General features: G+C 45.3%; 1 long non-coding RNA gene across 1 annotated transcript in view; it reads right to left on the reverse strand.

Annotated features, from left to right (window-relative positions):
* The window catches only part of LOC148051583 (uncharacterized), a 260189-nt gene extending 253244 nt beyond the window's left edge, over nt 1-6945 (reverse strand). Inside the window, exon 1 of the long non-coding RNA XR_015700037.1 lies at nt 6805-6945. This is a non-coding gene — a long non-coding RNA (uncharacterized LOC148051583). The remainder of the gene's footprint in view (nt 1-6804) is intronic.
* Nucleotides 6946-19965: the final 13020 nt, after the last annotated feature.

A 19965-nucleotide genomic window follows, 5' to 3' on the forward strand; every position in this document is an offset into this window, starting at 1 on the left:
GTACATATATTTTTACCCGAGACGTGCAAGATTAGCTATTGCCAACATTGCCAGTCAAGCTTAGGCTCACTAAGAAGTTATCATGTACAACAATCTTTTGTATTAGACAAGAGAAAAAGGGAAAGGGAACTCCAGTAATACACAAATAACTACCAGCTGCACTTGGGGAACAGTTAGAGATGAGAAGAAAAAAAATTGGAAAAAAAAAAAAGGCACCAAACAAAAACTACTCAGACCATCAACTAATCAGCTTCATGAAGCTGCTCTTCCCTGCTAAATCAGCATGAACTGCCTCCTGTTTTCATGCTGAGGGCCCAAGGCTACATTTCTCCCCGCTGAGTAACAGGAAGGCGGTGTTAGGCATGCCCCACAAATCTCCAGATATACCTGGTCCTGCAGGTGCCCTGACAGAGAGCACTTCAGAGTTTATTTTAGAACTTAATAAATACATTGTTCTTAAGTGTTTTATTCTTGAATTGAACATTTTACACCCTAGGAGTGCAATTAAATGCACAAAAAAAGCGAGATAACTTTTTCATGGGTCCTTTTGAAAGACTACATAGGACTGAAAACCTTCCTATCTAGACTAAACTGGTGTTACTTAGCAAGTAATTCTTTAACTGACTGTAAAGAGGAAAGTACTGCGAAACATGCAAACACGCACACACAGAGAAACGCCTCTAAGTTTGGGAACGGCAACACTACTGCTGTTTGCACAAACTGTATTTAACCCACCTGACTGCATCACCCACAACACACGCACAGCACACACACTGCAAGCCTTGGATCACGCGATTAGGTGTATATTTTTTTCCCTATACACCTCTGCCTCACGTCATGTATATTTAGTGGGAAGGTGTTAATTTTTCCCCCCCACACACGCAGACGTTGCCCTGTGTTGAAGCCTTACTACGCAATATTCAAACCCTGCTCCACAGGCAGAATGATTATTTACTTCAACAGTTTTCCTGCAATGCTCTTCACCCCAATACCCACTTGCTTGATGTGCACTAATTTGTCTTAACAACCCCTATGAGACAGATATCATTAAAAAGCTAGAGCATGAAACTAATTGGCTTTTGAGTAGCAAAATTCTGGCAGAAATCAGTTGCCCCTATGACTACCAGTAGGCAGCCTAACAGAAACACGCTGATCCCTCACCTTCCTCCCCACGTTCCTTCATCACATCCATATTACGTTTAACATAACAGATGATCATCACCGCTCTACATGCCAGCTCCGAGGGGTCTTTTTTACCCCAAAGGACAGAAGGGTGGGGAAGGGAGGCAGCGACGTCAAACACATCCATCAGATTTGGGGCTCAGGGTGAGATGCCTGGGAAGCGGCAGACGGCACGTGATGGGAAGGCTCTCCAGCTACCTCTACGGACTTCGGAGCTGCAAGCCAGCTCCCTGGGGTGCCAGGGAAGGCATCCAAAAGAAATAAAGAACACACAATTATTTACAGCCTGCAAAAAATGGAATTTAAGTGACCGGGGTTAGAAAACACATACAACCGTCCAAGGCAACAACCATTTACTTTAAACAGGCTGCATCCCTTCTTTTCCTGCACCTACCTGCTGTGCTCAGCCCTCCCAAGCACCCAGCCTGGGGAGAGCCTCGGGGCAGCCCCACTCCGCGCACCAGCTGCGGCTGGAGTCTCTCAACAAAAATAAGACTACGTGCGACGTAACTGATGACCACATATGCCTACCTGCAAACTGTGCATGAGAAACCCTAACTCTGATCATTCCTGGCTTACCAGGGCCAACCAAAAAGCCTTAATAATGTTATTGTACTGCAGACTTCTGTATGCAATTGTCTTATAGAAAAAATAAAAAGGAGGGCAGAGAGAAGGTACGTGGTATGGTGCAGGATTAGAAACTTTATCTCAAATGCTTGATCTAACAAAACAACCAATGCCATTAAGTGCTTTTCATTCATAGGAGCTGGACTGCATGCAAGTCATGGGGGCCAGGAGGAGCCCCCAGGCGGAGGCACCTGCCCCAGCTCCCTGTGATGGTGGCACCATGGCTGGGCACCATTCCTCACCGGGGCCAGCAGCCCAGACAGCTGGGAACAGAGCTCGCAAACCACCGTCGTGACACAGAACGCGTCCAGTTCACACCGCAGACACTCATGTGGTTTCCCAGGTGAAGGAGCAACCTTGACAGAATTAAAAAGCTGCTGATGAATCAGCGAGCCCAAGAAAGGTAATTTTTTTTTTTTTGAAGGTTACTATTTAAGAGAGCAGTGTAGTGCGCACCCGTGACAAGGGGATCGTGATAACCAACAAATTATCCTCTGTAAAAAATTCCTACAAAATTGGGTAGTGACAGAACCCAATTTAAAAAGCTCCATCAGGGTAAAAAACATAAAAATAAGAAACAATTAAAAAAACCAAACCCAAAAAACACCAAACACAAAACCAAACAATAAAAACCTTGCAGAACAGTGATCTTCCTCCTTGAACCTCTACAGGACTGGAAACCAGATGTATTTCCTTTTTTTTTTTATTTTGCCAGACTGCTGAAGACTAAGCCATCTTGAACACATATTGAAAACCTAATTAAAAAAAAACCTAACCCAACTTTCTTGATTATAGCTTTTGGATCACTGAATAACCTACAGGATAACAGCTTCTCTCCTGCTATTTCTATGTCAGTCCAGATCAAGCTGGAAGGGAAAGGTGGGTTTGGGGCTTGTTTGGTTTGGTTTTAGGCTAAAGCTCAAGGATAGTTTATCCATTTATTTAGGAAAGAGATTCCCAGCCCCCCAAATAGATGCAGTACATTTTATGTTTAATAGAAAATAACATAGGAGTATATCATCGATATGCCAAGTGAGGTATAATGCACAATCAGTTCTAGGTTTGGGGGTTTAAAATTTCTCTAGAAACCCCTATTATTCTTCTTACTACATTTTACAGAATTTCCTTAATCTTCCTTAAGCACCGCCTCTTTTCTGCCTACAGGTAACTGGAAAACCTCCTCTTTCTAAAGCTATCAAAGCTGCTTTTTAGGAGAGAGAGGCATCAGCCATTTCTTCCAGGGCCTGAGAGCGTCTCCCCAGAATTAACTCTTCTGGCCACCCTGTCAGTGAAACACAGCGATTCAAAGCTCGACACCAGCTGGACCTCCTGGTTTGGGGCAGGTTTTAGCTCACCTGCCTGCACAACCAGGCATGAAAACCCTGCAGAAGAGAAACAAGGAGTAGTCTTCCTCCTCACTGTTGATGAGTAGCTAACGGGCTTGGAAAGGAGCAGGCAGCAGTTTGCATCAGTGCGCAAGATGAATATAAAAACCAAACGAAAATACAATTAGTTTTGCAGTTTCTTAAAGGAAATATTTTCATATAATTAATCATGGTCCGTGAGGCTGCTTTATACAGCGCCGTTCCTCCCTACCCCCAGCCATCCCACGTGAGGCCTTAGCCGGACTAAAATTTTGCAAAGCCTTGCATTGTTCTCCCTGACACCGGATCAGCGAACACAAAAAAGCAACTGCCAGCTCAAAAGCAATCCGGTGATAGAGCCTGGTGCTATCTAATCAAGGGCAAAAGGTCACTTCCGAACAACTGGGCAATAAAAGATTATTTCCAGCCGCAGAACAGAAAGGCCCAGTGGTGGATGCTTGAAAGAGGGGGGTGGAAGGAGGGCAAAAGGGCTCCCGTCTGTGGGAGGAAGTGCATTGAATAAAGCCAGCAGACGGGAACCATCTGGCTTTGTGCGTGGTCTGTTCTTCAGAAGAGAGAGAAAGCCCCCTCAGCAGGGCCAGTGACTCCGTGCAATGATTCAAACTCCCCCCCCCCCCCCCCAATTTAAAAGCAGCTTTCCCAGGCACCAAGAGATTGGAAAAGGGAACTTTCCCAATGGGCGGACACGTCTTATCAAGTGCTAGCTGCGAGACGGAGCCCGCATTTTAATTTGGTCATGATAGATGGCTCTTATCAGGGAGCAAGGCCTGTGGATAGCCAGACTGGGCTTTTTTGTTTGTTTTGTTTTTAAAGATGGCTTCAGAAGAAACCTCCCAGGGACTGAGCACACTCAAATTCCCAACCCACCCAATACACTGAATTTGGTCACGTTTTTAAATGGCAAACAGCATTTTCAGCGGTATCACCTTTATTATGTATACTTCATGCATTTCCCCCCTTCCTCTCGCTCTCCACTTGTTATATGGCCTCATTTGAATGAAAGCAAGAAAATAAAAGGGCCAGATTACATTCAGTCCAGTTGCCATGGCCTGTGGGAGGGCAGAATTGCAAACACTTCAGTACAAATGGTACAATCCCTCCTCCCTCCCTTCACCCCTGCAGTTGTCCTACATGTCCTCACTTTCCCTCGCTACGTGGTTCGCACCGGAGGCCCTTGGCACTCGGCGGCGAGGAGCTGAATCTATTCAAGCTCCCAGACACCTCCTCCGTTCACTAGTGAATTAACTTTAAGCATGCAAATCACACTAATCCAGAATTCACAGGAGAGGAAGTCAGAAGGGTTCCCAGTGCTCTGGGAAATATTTTTCCTTTCGGGAAGGGAAGGGGGGGGTCATTGCACTCTTCTTTACAGCTCGCTGCAGGTCACTCTGGCTCATCTCAAAGAAAGTTTAGTTCAGAGGCTCAGTTTGACATTCATTGGTTTCTAAATCTGAACCTTTTGAGCAATTGTCCCAGCAAGCCCAAGGATTGGGGCCTGAGCAAATAGCCACCGACTAATCCTGATGTAGCAGGGGGGAAACGAAGCAGTTAAATGTCCAGTTTATCAACAGAAAACAACAACTGAGCCTTTGTCCTAACAGGGTGCATTAGGAAACCGTTTGGCAGGGCTCATCTACATGAGAAACCAAGGCAGCTGGGAAACACCAACATACATTTTAGAGAGATCCATGAAGACATCGTTTAAGAAAAATATTACTTATGCTGATTTGCTGTAAGGGCACCTTCTAAAAGGAAGAAAAACTCAAGAACTCTGAATAAGTCTGACACAGCTTGACATTTGAGAGGCCTTGTTTAAAAAAAGTAAAAAAATCGCAACACCAAAAAGCCCACAAAGCAAGAGTTAAAACCGAGAAACATGACACAGCAGGTCCTCTGCCATAGCCTACTTGCTACAGGACAGAAAAAAAACACTACCAGCAGCACTTCGACCAAATGGTCGAACCCAGGACTGCAACAGCTGCAGTATTCATCCTCTACAGCCGTGCAAAGCTAAGGCACCACGCAAAGATCCAGCGTTTCTGCTACAGTCTCAACAAAAGCCTAGATATCAAACAGATACCGAAATGTGGAACAGAATTTGGAGACACAAAGCCAACAAAGGAAAACCATGGAGTTAAAATGGCCCCCTATAAAGTGGGTAAAAAAACCCAGTATCACTCCTCCTGCCCCTCACATTTATTTTGCCACTCAGTACTGATCTATTCTCCGTTTTTACCCAACTAAGGGTTTCTAATCAGTCACAGACATTTTTCTCTAAGGATTTTCAGACATCCAGAAGGTGTTGGAAAAGCACAGGCAAAGGACTTTCCCACCACGTTCCCCATTTCCTCAAGAGTTGAGCAAAAAGCCCTGTCCTGTTGCTCAGAGTGAGGTGTATAACCTATACAGCGTACATGGAAACGGCATTCCACTCGCTCTGCAAACCTAGTGGGAAAACAACCTGCAGGTGGGGGGAAAAAAAACAACCACCAAATTTAAAGCAGGTGAGCTTCAGGTTAAGATTGCTGCTGCTTTAACAGCCACTTTCAACACTTAAGAAAGCAAAACCACTTATAGGAACAACAAAGTTCTGTGCAAGGAGAAGGAGATTTCTAAGAAAATGTGTCCCCAGAGCAGCCCGTTTACAGACAAGTCACGGCTAGATAATGAGGTTATCATCAGGAAGATCACAGCCCCAAACTCCTAGGTCACAACCTACAACAGGCACTTACACAGAGCTTTTAAAGACAAGCAAATCTAGCCTTTCCTGGAGTGCTCAAAAAGAAAAATCCACCCAAAGGCATACTTCCACGGCCCAGCAGCACAGTATTCATATTCCAGTCAGAATGGAGACAAACATCTTCACTGCAGCGGGGGCAGTTTCTACTCGCATGTACCATGACTAAAAACCTAGAGACCCACAGTTATTTCGGAGCTACACCAGCATTTTTTGAGGCCAAAGCGTCCCCCACCAGCCCCACACTAAGCAACCACCCTAGTTTCCACTTCACTTAGCATTAATTACAAGACTTTTTCTTGGATAGCTTGGCAGCTTTGTGGTTCAAGGGGGAAAGAAAAAAAAAAAAAGACAAAAAACCTCATCCTATTAAGTGTATCCCAGTGACCAAAAGACTCTGAAAGATAGGAAACCCTTCTCAGCATGAACAAACAGCAGAGTTGCACTTGAAAACACAGGTTTTAATTGCAAGTGGCATTTCCAAGCTACCCTGCTCCTGGGGCCACCTCGATGTGGGCAAGGCATGCTACCAGGCACTTAATACCCTCAAACAAACAGCTTCCCATTCCCAGCCGCATACAGGGCTTGCAAGGTTTTAAACATGCACCATTTGTATCACAAAAGCCACTCAAAGCCCCCATCCTGGACAAGGCTCATCTCTAGTTAGGCACCCAACAAAAAGCGTACCTTTGGTTGCTAAGTACCTCCATTTGGTCTCTCTGGCAGACTCAACACAAGCATTTCGCAGAAAGCAGATACTGTAATTCACATACCAAACCACTGTAGCTTAATCACAGATCACAGGCCAGTTTTATTACCAACACACTTTCCAAAGCGCACGCTACAGCATCCAATACCCTAGCAGAGACTCACCAAACACACGCCACATGCTCCAGCGCAGCTCCAGCAAAAAAGAAAAAGGCAGCCGTCTCCAGAAGACACGCAGGGACATAGCACACCTCTCCTGTAACAAGGTTTAAGGTTGCAGATCTCAGTGGCAAGCCTGAAGAAGATCAAGACAGGCTATGAGCTGTGCTAAGAAGAACAAGACTGCTTCGTACCCCTCCATATAAGCAAAGGCTCTTGCCCTGGGTGTCCCCTCAGCTGTGGCAAATTTGCACTTGCTAATTATGTGGAGCAACACAGCTGCTCCTGAGGGGCAGAAACGAGCCTGCCACAACAGCCTCTGGTTGCTCAGAGCTTTCAGGGCAGAATTTTTTCATTTTACCCTGAACTTACAGATTCTGGAGCATTAGTCCACCATGTTCTCAGTATCCTAACTCGCTTAGCCAACAACCCACACATGCACTGCTCTGTCTTGCTGATTTGGGATCCTTTAGGTTTGTACCCTGAGGGAAATATATTCCAGTAATCTACTGTGCAGATTAGACATGCGATCGCTATTTCTTACATCCAGTTGTAAATCATAGGGTTTCCTGCCTAGGTCTAGATAAGAATATACCCCTTAGGCTATGCACCACCTGACAATATCAAGTCCTTTTGTTAAAGAAATGATTGCAGATGACTAAGTGCTTTCACCTGTTTGCCTTTGCCAGGCAGCATCTCCTCTGTATGCCTGGACTGAGCTGAAGCCACTGGAGACAAACAGCAGAAACTATTTCTCCTCTAGAAACTTGAAGTTGAGACTCTTCAGACAAGAAATGCCCTCGGGAGTCTGGCTGAGGGTCACAGCTCTTCATTACCCAGGGCTACCAGAGCAGGTAGGCATAGGCAGGGCCAGGGAGCCTGAATACCTCTACCACAAAGGATAGGATGAGGAGGAGACAGGACCAGAACCACATCCATCTAGCCGGGAGGGAGGGGAACCAGGGGCAAGGATAATGCCACAGGGACATTAAGGAAAGACCAAGGCAGACAAGAAGAAGAAAGATTCAGGCTGGTGACTGCAGCCAGCAAGCTAGGTGAGCAGCTGGGGAAGGGATGGCATCATGCCATGTACTCAGGCATTATTAGTGGGTTTGCAGAGCAGTCCTGCGAGGCAGCGGTGGGACTGGCTGCAGTGCGATGGCCCCACTGGCCTGAGCAGGGAATCCATGTGGCTGTCCCAAAGAGAGCAAACACTGCCAAGCCAGCTGGTCGACAACGTGCTGCCAATACTGGAACCAGCCCTGCTTGCTGGTCCTTCCAAGAAGATTGCAGACCTGGGGATCTGGACTCTGACAGAAAACAAATCCTAAGACTGTTTATCCTTGAGGAAGAGCTGCTGTCATCACGCTCAAGGACAGGACAAAGAGAGCAATCAGAGATCACTCCACTGGCATGGGGGAATTGCCACGGTCCCATGGCTCCAGCAGTGCCACCCTGGCCTGATTTTAATTGCCAGGGAGTCCTCATGGTCTTAACCTGTCCTGTAGAGGTCAGCTGCAAAAAGGGGGCTTTGCCTAATACCTCCTCTCCAGCTGTTGAAGCCAAGGCTCAAGAGCTGTGGTAGTGGCGCTCCCCTACCTCTGACCTGGCCTTACAGACCATCCCCTGTGCTTCCAGCGCAGGAGGGCAAAAGAAACAGAGCCACCTCCACCCAAAATCCTCCCTTTATAACCGTATCCTGGTGAGATCTGGCTCCTGTGGCCTTTGCCTGGGGAAGTGCTTAACCTCAGTTATGTTTGAGCCTCACAGCCTTCAGCTTCCAGCCCCTTCCATGCCCTGTGGCAGTCCTGTTGGGGAGAGACTGCTTTGAAAGTAAGGCGATTGCTGAAGAAGGACGTATAGACTATGTTGCACAAAATCCTCAGCCTTGCTCTGTGGAGGACGGTATGGTGAGATGGCGTGCAAAAGCAGGGAAGGATGGGGAAGTAAAACCCAGTGTTACCACTTATCCAAAAATGCCAGGAAGAGTGATATCTCTAAATAATAGGAGATAATATCTCAAGTGTCTTCCGAAAACTTAAATGAGGATATATAAGCCTTTAAAATGGTCACCTTTGAGACCATAATTTTTGCACCTAATGGTTCCCTTTGCGTGCACCCTTCTTACTAATGCCTCCAGAAAGCAGAATAAAAAATATGTTGTACAACTCAGATACACATGTAGTAATTTTGCAGTGTGTTGTTGAAGTACAGTACCAACACAGAGCAGTAGCATCTCATAAAATACCCATTATGGTCACAATTACCTGTACTGTGTGGAAACAGAGGCAGGAAGATGGGATATTTTCCTTGTTGTCCCTGAACAAGGTTGAGATTTGAAGACAAATCTTCCTGGCTTAGTCTTTTCATTCACACTGCTTCCTACCTACATGAAGTATAAGATTGTGATGTTTATCAGGACAGCAGGGTTTTTTCCAAGAAAAGACGACGATGAAACAGGTTCCACCACTGCTTTTTGTCAGACTGAGCAGTGGGAGTTGTCGCTACGGAAGGAAGACTTGAGGTCTGAGGGTCTGCTGACCTCCCTTCGCACTTGCATCTCAGCCAAGGCTCAAGCTGACTTGAGGAATTTTAAAAAACATTTGCCCTCCTGACTCCGGTCTATCATTGCACAGCCTTGTCCAACTCATCCATTCTTTTGTTGCTGTCGTCGCTCACGCTTCTTCTGTCTTTGGCCCTTACTACGCCGTGACTGGGTTGGCCTCTGTGGGATGCTTACCACCGTAGCTGCGGGCTCCCTCCAGCATGCCGCAGGCATGAAACCGAAAACTCTGATGTCATGTCTCGTAACCCATCAAAAAGCGCCTTGTTTAAAACAGAGAGATCGGATGAGATCATTAGAAGTTTTAACTATTCTCTTTTTTTGGCATACCACCTACTTATCTGGGAGGCATTGCACGAGGATACTGTAAAGTACGGAAAATCAAAACAAAGTTGTCAGGCATTCCTCTGCCCATCATTTGTTTTGGCAAATTTACGTCCTCTGAAAAACATGATAGAGGCATCATTTTCTGCAGCAGAACATCACGTACAAGCAAGGCTGACAAACAGAACAGTCTGCCCAAATGCGCTGGGGAGATTTTACATGTAAAAGAGGAAAAACTTCCGTTTACACTGAGTGCATATGCAAATATCCCCACACATTATCTCTGTGCCCACAGAATGCAAAAGCGGGGGGGGAGGGGAAGGGTTATCTATCATATAGTTCATGTCACAGGAGATATTTTTAACATTAATTGTATTTTTACATAAACACTCCAGAAGAGACAGAAAGACCCTTTGCCAACATGTCTCAGTGAAAGGCAGAAAGCAAGCCAGAGGAAGAGGTGAAAAAAAATATGTAAGAAAAAACGGACTTCACTGAGTTTAAGTGACTGCAGGTAGGATTCACCTCACTTAAATTCAGCCACTTAAATGTTAGGCATCTAGTTTTATCTGTTCAACTATGATTCCTCAACGGCCATCTAAGCAAGATACTGCCACTGAGAGCTTCACCCCACTGACCTTAGGCTGGGCTGAATCACCCTCCAGTCCTGCCTTTCTCCTCCTTCTGATTGCCGGGGAAGCCTGTCCATCAGCTGTCAGAAAGCTGAGCGCAGCAGCAGAGCTGGAGCTGAATCCCAGCCTACACAGCAAGGCTTTCAGGTGGCCATAGCTCGGTGGGGAATCTGGCTAACAGAAATTAGCTCCCTCCCGTCAAGGTTTTTATTTTGGCCATCTTTGCAAGGCTGCCATGCAGTTTATACCAGTGGCTTATTTATAGATAAATTCAATGCTGAAAGAGTCATGGATCCAGCCTAGCAACATCAACCCCATTACCAAAACAGACTATCTGGCCACAGCACCCTCCAGGTCAGACCAGAGCTTCATTCGGCAGAGACAGTCCCTGGCAGTGGCAATGCTTGTGACCGGAGGTGCTGCGCAGAGAGAACCCCTCGAGCCTGGCTCAGCTGCGTTGGTTTGACTTTTCTTTTGACTAAAACATAAGCTTAGGCTCTCCTCTTGCTCTACGATACCCTTATTAAGCTGGGTGGCAAGAACATAAGAGCTGGCCCAGTTGAGAGGCACCAGCCTGACTCCTGTACTCTTACCTGTGTGTGCTAAGTAAGAAGCGACAGTGGCAGTGAAGTGGCAAATAATTATTAAATAAGGGGAAAACATATATTTTATCTCAGCAATTCTAAGTCAACTACTGTGCTGAGAAGTACTGATCAGCAGTATCGTCCCTTGCCAGGAAAAGGTAGGAGAGTTGTTTGAAAGAAAACGAGTGTATTTATAATGTAAAAAAATGTCCCTTACCCCCGTAACAGAAGTAAAAACGCAGGGAATGCCTATGGTGGTGAGTTCCAGGTGGACAAGAGTCAAAAAAAAAAAAAAAAAGGGGTTATAATTATGTTCTCTTGATGCAAAGAAATAGTCTTTCTTGAACACACATACAACATGAAATCACTTTTCTTTCCACTGGTGTAATTAGCTCCAGTGAAACTTCAACAGAGACTTTTAAGAGTATTAAGGTGTACAAAACCTCAAGTGCAAAGCGTGTAGATAGACCAAAAAAAAAAAGCATCTAAGTGCTCCTCTTCCTTCACACCCCTGCAATCGTTCCATTCCCAGCCCTTCTCTCACTGGTGTGGCCCTTAAACATCAGAGGCAATGCTTGGCTTTATCTTGACCATTTCAAGTTATCAATTAAAGGCAAAATGGACTTACAAGGTCAATATTTTTAAAGCCAGTAGCCTGTAGGTAGTTTCTGAAATCCATATGTAGGAACCGAGTTAGTTAACTTGATTTTCAGAAATTTCAAGATTGCATCGTCCAGAAAACAAGGCCAAACTGTAGGTAGCACTTATATGGACTCGTGAGCTTCACTCCAGGCTCTCATCCCACAGGATCTGAAGCTGAATTTGCAACTAAATCCAATGTGCTTGTTTCCCTGTTCTACGTGAGCTGTTGAACCTGCAAAGTGCATTTTTGTTCTCTCAGGTGTACAAACACAGGCTGGTTCATGTAACCTGCACATACGCACCCTTCCGCGACAACGGAGTGTAAATTAGGAACTGCTGGATTCTTTGGTATAAATTCAGTTTGAAAGAGGAAGAAAATAAGCAGGAGATGGGCACCCTCCTGCTTTGGCCGGTATTTCCCTTACCTGTACTGGTGAGGCAATCTTTGCCACATTTACTGGGCTGTGCTAAAAGTTCGCATTCGTGACTTTTAGGTTTGAACTGTATGGGAGAATCTCCCAGCTCTCAGAGGGAGAGATCAGATATATCAGGATTTCTACAAGGTTCAGCAATGGGTGCTTAATTAGCTTTTAAAGAAAGAGACCTGCAACATCCAGGGCACGTTTGGGCACCTGAGGGAGGCGCGCGGCTTGCCGAGGGCAAGTGGCAGCTCTGTTGCGGAGTCGCAGGTGGGAAAGGTGATGGGCACACACCTGGGAAGGACTCTAACAGCGCGGGGACCACAGAGGCACGGCAGCCTGATCTCTGCAGCTGCACGCTGGTCACCGAGGGCTAGTTCTGCATCCCTGCTGGAGAACAGAATCTAATAAACCTGAAAACTAAGAGCAGGCAGGGCAGACAGGAGGTGCTTACGCTGCTAGAGAATGAAACAGGGAACGGGGGGCTGGATTTTAAGTGGACTGTTGTGGTCCAAAGGAGCTTGCATTTACAAATACAATACCTCGTAAATGTAAGTTACATGTAAATACATTTACTGCTACAGCAGCTCACGTTTCCCTAACACAAGGGTACAAGATTTAGGAGCAGTAGCAGCAAAAGCCAAAATTATTGAGCCTCTGCTAAAATGTATTGTGGTTTTCCAAAGAAAGGAAAATTTTTTCTGTATATCTCTTGCATCTTCCTAAATTATCTGCAAGGAACTGGAGAAAGGGGGAAATAATCACAATCCCATAACAAAGCTACCAGTGAGGCAATGTTACAGCTTGGCTCTAAGCCTCTGCTCAGAATCTCTCCCTCCTCTTTTTCAGAGCTCCCAGTGAAGATCAGCAGCAGAGGGCATGGCCATCCATTCATCTGCTCCCGCTCTGGAGAAGACGTAAATCCAAAGTGTTGCAACTCTACCATCCTTTTCTCCTTCTGGGATAGTTTCTATGGCAAGCTTTACAGTCTAAAAGATATCACTTAAGCTGCAGAAGTAAGAGGGGCAGCCACGACAGGAAGGAGGAGAAACAGAAGTAGGTTATTGAGTCAGACAGTTTTTCCAAGTCTTGCAGATGGTGAGAACAAGAAGCAAAAGTCATGTTCACAGTTAAAGCTAATGAAATTCTACAAGCCTCATGGGAAACTCAGAAACGCAGGCATAAAGTGCAGAATTCCTTCTTGTTTTCATTTCTTTTTTAATACTTTGCTTACTTGTTCAAATGCATGTGGATGGAGCGCACGGACAGAATTTCCTCTGGTGCTGCTAGATACGTCCCTTTTTTTGGCTCATAGCCCTGTATCCATGCCTGCAGTCTCAGTAACCACCTACAAAGCTGTGTCTTCAGGCAGGGAAGTAAGGAAGGAGAGCAGATGACTGCCTCAGAGCCTGAGAGCACATTTAACACAGAGAGGCAGCCCTAAAGAGCTTGTGCTGCCTCCAGGTACGGCACCGGATGACATTTCACCAGCGTCAAGCACAAGAAGTCCCTTCCCCTCCTTTCGCCTGGGTACCCTGTGTTTTATACACGGTTGCATCAGCATTACCAAGAGAGGCAGCAACTTCTCAGGCCAGCAGTCCCACCACCATACTGGGCCCTCGTTGAGAGCGAGACAAACAAAACCAGAAGCTGCCTTGGGAGGGCAAATGTAGGAGAGATGCCAAGCGCAAGTACGGTTTGCTAACAGTTTCATCCAGAGCGAAAATTTGAGTAGTGCTCCTTGTATTAGCCACGATCTACTGGAGCAGGTTTTACCAGAGCGAGGTTTTCCATCTCTCCTCCAGTTTTTGCACACCTAAGGCTGGCAGATACAGAATGCAAGCGGGCATTTACATACTGAGCAACTACATTATGTGTGCGCACGAATCTCCTGCGTCCTCGGGAAGTTTCCACATCTACAGCAAGGCCCAATAAATAGTTAGCTCTACATGCCCAAAGAGAAATTTTTGCAATCAACATACTCAAAGGTCCATTTTTATTTTTCCCATTTCTTTTTTCAAAACTTGCCAGCATGCTCCTTCACAGCCTACAATGTGCAGACTCGAAATTCACTTCTGAGGGCAGGTGACGCTTATTCTGATGTTTAACTCTTCCCTGCTACCTGTAAGGAGCCTGAGCATCCCAATTTAGACATTTTCTGTCTGCCCCAACCCATCGTTAGATAAATACTAATAACAATGCAAGAGCATCTTTTTTTGCATCGTCTTCCTAGGTATCCTCAGCTCTCCATCAACCAGATGATAAGGTTAAACAACAGACACATATCTTTATGTGGTAAAACAAGCTTCTGTATTTAAGATAAACTTTAGAGGACAGGTGGTTTCCTAGAATTGAATCTACACGAGAAAACATTTAACTATCTTACATAAACGTCAACAAGGTATGAGAAGCGTGCACCTAATAAAGGAGATAGAGGATACAATAAAAAGGGGCCCTAAATCAAAGAGCAGGTTCACAACAGCAAACACTCACATACTGGGCTGACTGAAACCGGGAGCTTGGCCAGACTTTGCTGCTTAGGCTTCAGCAGCCCACCAGCTCTTCTGCTCTGCTTTTCCGTTTATTCGCTTGGAGGTACGTTTGACCCAGTACCATCACCTTGCAAGGGTTATGTCTGGGACTGCATCCACAGGACTACTTGTGCAGCATCTATATTGGCAGCTCGGTGTGTACTGCTACCTTTATCAGCTCTTTTTTTTTTTTTTTTTTTTTTTTTTAAAAAAAAAAGGAAAAAAATCGCAGAGCAAACATTATCTATTGTTAATTACCTGTAAAGTAGGGCTTTTGCCACTTCCCCAGTTTCTAAGAGCTCTGAAGTGAAACCTGAAAGAAGCCACCCATTGTTTTCCATTGTGCAAGAGCCAGGAGCAAATAGGGCTCAAATTGCAGCCCTGAAAGGCGAGAGGAAATTGGCAGCCGGGTAATCTGCTCCCAGCGCCCGGGGAACAAAGGCCGCATTCCTCCTCCAGCAGTCGCCATTAGAAACCCTAGGCTGATCTATTTAGTAAGGCCCACAGAATAAATCTGTGGAAATAAAGAGTTTTAATTAGAAGGCCATAGGATATGGCTCCAGTTTCTAGCCCTGCAAGTAACATGTATTATTTAGGCTCCTACCTAGTTTCCCACATACCCAAACGCTGACGCCCGGGGATGGGGATCACTGCCATTTTCAAATATTAGTAAAAACAACCAACCTAAAACCTAATAAATGTGGCACTGTTCATTACAGATGGATCATACTGTACGGTGTGCTGTATCAAGAACATTTTAAACCGGTCCCAGTGTTAGGATTTTATATTTTTCCCCATAAGAGTATTAACATTGCTTCTAAACCATCACAGTCAAATGTCCGCATGCACACACAATCTATGGCGTGTTACAACATACAACTTATAAATATTCTCCAGAAAGTGCCACAGCGTCAGGCATGAAGAGGTTTTCCCATCCCTTTATCTCTCCATACAGAAGAATGACTTAGTGAGTAAAACACCACACTGCCGGTCAAAGGCTTCTGGTTGCGCCAGTGCCTCCCCGCGTGCCGCCACGCAGCCCTCGGCCTCAGGTTCCCCAGCAGCAAAACGGAAAGATTTTCCTCAGAGCTGTTTTATCAGGCATAGTCGATTTAAAAGAATTTAAGTCCAAGTGCAAAATGCTTTGAGCTACTTGTTATGGAGGTATTGCAATTTTTGCCACCTGAACAGATAAAGTTATCCCAAACTCAGCGTGTTGGAGCTGTCAGCAGGAATAGCAAATCAGACTACCCTTCGCAGGGGATGTTATCTGCACCTGGCAGCGGTGATGGATGACTCTGCAAGTGCTCCTGCTCCGGTACAGGGCAAGAGATGGACAGGGGGGAAACAAGCATGCAGGCTCCAAAGCTCAAGATTTGAAAGCCCATACAAAAACCTCTATGGAGACTTCTTATATGTCTACCGCTTGCTCCCAGAGAGAGCCTGTAACTATTTAATGCAGGAGAATTGATGCATTTTCAACCATAACAGTATTTCCTCACATACTCTTGCAGATCAGTAAACTCAAGACCAGGCACCAGGTACCGCCAAACTTTGGCAACGCTCATACCTATATCTGAACTTTGGACCAAAACAAAATTGTGAGATCCAATTATACTGTACTTCCCACCCTGACTAACCAGGCTCCTCCTCACCGTGATTCAGAAGAGATACAGAACACACAGAAATGTATTAAATCAGCAAGTGGCTCGGTAGTAGCACAGATGGCTCACATAGTCATAGAAAGTGTCATCCGGAAGAACTTTGCATGCTATGTAGAAAAACGAACAAGTGTACAATTATTCTCTAAAAAGAAGGGGTCGGACAAACAAGGCTTGATTTTGATAAGAAATAGGTGTTGCTGAAAATGGATTTTGCGCAGGGGCAGCTGGGAGACCTCGATATTAAACAGAAGGTACCGTGCAATCTCCCAATACCTAGGTTAGAGAAAAGCCCCAGCACTTCCCCCTTCCTTCCAGGCAACTAGTTTATTCACTTCCATTTTGAAGTGTCCTACTCATAAAGCGCACAGATCCAAAAGCATCAAATCGAACGCCACGCAAGAAATGATGCTTTGGAGAGGACCTCTACCAGGCCAAGTAGCTTCAACTTTTACTCCTGCTTAAAGTGTGGAAGAGGAATCCTCACGGCACTGGAAGAATTGCCAGATGGTTTGGAAGTTGAAGGATGCGCCAGAAGACAGGTGATTTCATTTAAAGTATCCATCAAGTAGTTAATCAGCTATGTAATTTCAGCACGTTTAAGGTATTCCAGCTACTTCTCACAGTTACTTTATCTAAGCTAAGAACGTCCTAACACTTATGACATTCGTAAGACAGTGCGCTATATTAACCAACCCAATTCATAAAAACAAAAAAGAAAACAAGAAAAAAACCCTACCACCGGTATGGAGTCCGTTCAGAAGGGCTTGCAGCAGCATTAGGCCCCAGCCTAAGTCGCCTGGCCAACTCAATCCCCGGTGTAAATCCATCAACTTCATTCAGAAGAAATATTCTGCGGTATAAAACCAGTCGTCGTACGGTAGCGACCCCGAAGGGTCAGGCAGGACGCGCGTCCCTTTCTGCCCCTTACTGCACACACACAGTGAGGCGCAGCCCGTTGGGGAGAGCCTCTCTCAAACGTTCGTGCCTTTTGACAGTCTGTTCTGTGGGATATTTGTTTTCAGATTGGTAGCACTGTACATGTATACCAAGGTTTACAAAACAGGGCGTGCTTACAATGCACGAGAGGCATGGCTATCAGGCACACCTTTCTCTAGGAACGAAAACAAATGTCTGTCTCTTTTCTTCAAAAAAGAGCAATTCACAATTACATTTTCAAGCTGAAGACAGCTGATTTTGTAATAGGCACAAGAATGTCATTTCCCTGGAAGCACACTATTTCTCTTCCTTTTCAATATTGTCACGTGCACATGTCAGGAATATTGAAAGATCCAGGTGAATTCCCGGTCCTTTTTTGAAGCTAAAATCAAAAGTTATTCAGTAAGACTAGGGTTTCACCCCTAGATGCTTAAACCTAAGAAATAAGACCACGTGTGGTCTGCAGGGAATCTGTCCTGTATTTGTATTTATTAATAAGTAAATTATGAAGTATCTCATCTCCGGACACCTTCACCAGGAGAAGCGGGAGTGGCAGCTGCAAGCATTATACTGGGAAAACCAGCAGCACTGCATCTCTCTATCACAAATATGAACTGAGCAGTGAATATCACTCCGGGAATAATGCTTCGCTCCACCTGTGTTGCCTTCTGATATGGTGGCCAGTATGTCCATATTCCTCTTTTAGCCTTTAACAGACACTGAGTTTGGATTTAACACTCCAGCCAAGAAGGACAGTATCTAACAGAATACACGTATATAGACATGGCAAGGTATTCCCCATCGAGTTGAAGTGAGAGCAAATCAGTACCTACATACTGCTACCTGTGTACATAAAAAACAAAGCTCATTTCGAAGCACACACACACATACGCAGGCACAGAAAACGCAACTGAAAAGTTTAGCAGTCATTGCAGTGCTTGCAGGGATCTATGCCTCCTGCAAATGTTTGGCGAGGGCCTGGGCTTTTGCCCTGCGGTTGGTGGTGGGGACACACACTGCAAGTGCTCTCAACGTGCAGCAAGCCAGTATTCACAGCGCAAGGGTGCACAAAGAGCCTGAATAAGTCTGTGCTGGGATTTTTAAATGCTGAGACGGCACCAGAAAGCTGATCCGTGGGCTGTGCTTGCTGCCCAGCTCACAGAGCATCCTTATCCCCCACAGGACAGCGGGGCATCAGTCCCGTGTACCGGTGGCAGCCCAAGTCTGTGCTCTAACGTGGAAGCAGAACATGCTGAAGGAAACTTTCTGAGTAGCTTAGAAGTTTTTTTAATATATCCTTCTGATAAATATAAAGCTTGTTAACACAGGTCCCATGTGGCTAGGTAACTACTGCCAAGGGTAGAAGCCATGCCTTGGCTACTCCAGTCAGTGAAGGAAAGGCGAAAACCAGCCACAGCGAGGAAGCACAAATGATCAAGAGCTGCCCTAAAAGCAACTTGCTCACTGACGAAGGCTGATCAGAACAAGACCTGTGCAACCCACGCACCGTGTAAGGCTGGCAAATCCAGCTGTGTGACAGCAGAACAAAATTTTATTCCAGGTTTTTTGAAGCACCACCATGACTGACACAAATGCTCCAGCTGGAAGAAAGCCAACAATTAATCAGGATTCCTTAGAATTTGGAGGTAATTTTAGCAGAACAAGAAATACAGACGTATCAGTGAGTCCTGAACATTCCTCCAGGACAAAAATCTATTACTGCACATAAGTAAGTAAGTCCATTAAAACACTTCATCTAGCCCTTTTAATCCCTCTTAACAGATTTGCTTTATCACAGACAGAGGAGCTAATCCTCTCCCACCTGTCTTTATGATATGGAACCATAAACAAGAGCAAGCACTTTTCATTTGTTAAGCATTATCCCCCCTTGGATAACGCCATCACCCACACTAGCGTTCGCGTAATGAAGCCGTCTTTAGAGAAACACCCCAACTCTCTCGCATTGCCACCCTAGCAATGTGTTCCTCCAGCAGGCAACGTGTAAACTTATTTACCATCTGTTTCCAAAACTCATCCCTTACCACGAGTTTCAAGACACTAAGCAAAGCAAGACGTGAATTCCGGCTTGCTGGAGGGACTTCCCTTTTTTCCTTCATCCCAGACCTTACGCGACACGTTTCAGGACTCCGCTGTGCATAACCAGATGGCAGGCTTGTTCAAATCCGTCACCAACCTGTACAATTAGGTCAGTAGGTCAGCTGAACGTATCGCCTAATTACACCATCGTTTTTATACAGAGGTCTCTTTATTTTTCAAAATAAGATCTCAAAGCTATCTGAAAACGCTTAAGAAATCATTTTTATGATCTACATTGCAAGGGCCCTATGACAGTCTGGCACTGTACAGACGTGTAGAAAGTAACCTGAATAGCCCACAGACAGATTTTGGGCTGAAGAACTGAAATCTGCACTTCAGTCTCCTCATCACCAGAAATCTCATTCGCCTTTTGCAACCCCCCGTACAACAAAACACACTATCTCTAGATGGTCATTCCAGTTGCTAGAAAGTAGAACAGATTATAGTGACCGACCACTTAAGGCATATTTGAAATAACTTTTGTCTCTTCAAGCTGTGGAGGCTTACTTCGTACATCTGTCAGCTTGCTCAATTTTTTTTCCACTAGAAAGACATTCATTTGCTCTCATGCAATCCTGCGTGGTTCTATGCCACAAAATCTGTCTGCCTGAAAGAAGTCACAGTCTTTTCCATAACTCTACGTTCCAGAGGACCTGAAAGTGACCTCGGATATACAGACGTATAGTAAGTACAAACAATACAGCACCTAGCCCAAGAAAAATCCTGTTATTCTCATTGCTTTAACACTGCCTGCTGCAGGTAACCCCTGGCAATT

This window comes from Nipponia nippon, unplaced genomic scaffold (assembly GCF_047370975.1).
Source record: "Nipponia nippon isolate SJK-2023a ecotype South Korea unplaced genomic scaffold, ASM4737097v1 scaffold_6, whole genome shotgun sequence".
Taxonomy (NCBI): Eukaryota; Metazoa; Chordata; class Aves; order Pelecaniformes; family Threskiornithidae; genus Nipponia; species Nipponia nippon.